This window comes from Quercus lobata, chromosome 10, assembly GCF_001633185.2.
Source record: "Quercus lobata isolate SW786 chromosome 10, ValleyOak3.0 Primary Assembly, whole genome shotgun sequence".
NCBI lineage: Eukaryota > Viridiplantae > Streptophyta > Magnoliopsida > Fagales > Fagaceae > Quercus > Quercus lobata.
This window is the reverse complement of record NC_044913.1, coordinates 3,718,771-3,719,731: the sequence shown is the minus strand read 5'-3', so window position 1 is coordinate 3,719,731 and position 961 is coordinate 3,718,771. Positions and strand designations below refer to the sequence as shown.

Sequence of the window (961 nt, the reverse complement as noted above, 5' to 3'; positions counted from 1 at the left end):
GCTATAAACCAGCCCTTAAGCCGCATTTTAAGCTCTTCAAGCTGCGTTTTTGGGGGTAAGGCTGAAGCTGCGTTTTTAAAAACGCAGCTTCAGACCCATTCGCTTTTTTTTTTTTTTTTTTTTCCAAGATTGCCCAAAGCTGCGTTTATAAAACGCAGCTTAAACGACTGAACTGAGCTGCGTTTTATGAAACGCAGCTCAAACGTGAATTGAAGCTGCGTTTATAAAACGCAGCTCAGTTCAGTCGTTCGAAGCTGCGTTTCATTAAACGCAGCTTCAACGCGTACAGAGCTGCATTTTTCTAAAACGCAGCTCTGGGTTAATTTGTTTTAGAATTTTTTTAGGAAAAAGACCCCCTCGATCAGTTCAATACACAACAATGAAAAAAAAAACCCTAAGTTTTCTGAAAAAACCTCTCATCTCAGCTTGTTCTCTAGCTCTCGATCCCTAATCTCGCCGCCGTCCTCTGTGCCACGTAGCTCGACATCGCCGTGCTCTGATCGATATCCATTCCTCCCAAATCTTGAAGGGATCGTCGGTAAGTTAAGGTTTCCTCCTTCTGAGTGTTTGGGTCTCTTTTATATACATATTTAATTTTTTGTTATTGTTATTCTTAATCTTATTTAATTCACATGCTCTATTTTAATTTTTTGTTGTTGTTCTCAGTACAGGACACACACTCTCTTCGTCTGTTCTTGGTAGTCAGTGATTCTTTCTCGCTTTGTCGCAGCAAGGTTTGTCTCTCTCAACTCTTTTTTTCCTCTTTATCCTCTAGATTTCTCTATTTCTACTAAATCTGAATCATAAAGGCTTTGGGGTTCAAAAGTGGGTTTCATTTTGTCTTTTTTTTTTTGTGGGTTTGTTTGGGTTTCCTTTGATTTGTGTGTGGGTTTTTTCTGGGATTCGTTTGATTCGTTTGTGGGTTTTGTTTCATAGTATATCAGTATGATTTGTTTTGAGT

The 961-nt window shown here is 38.8% G+C and overlaps 1 long non-coding RNA gene across 1 annotated transcript; it reads left to right on the top strand.

The window, feature by feature from the left end:
* The first annotated feature begins 302 nt into the window (after positions 1 to 302).
* LOC115962451 lies at positions 303 to 734 on the top strand. The gene is made up of 2 exons (XR_004085433.1): positions 303 to 548; positions 672 to 734. It is a non-coding gene; the product is annotated as an uncharacterized LOC115962451 (long non-coding RNA).
* Positions 735 to 961: the final 227 nt, after the last annotated feature.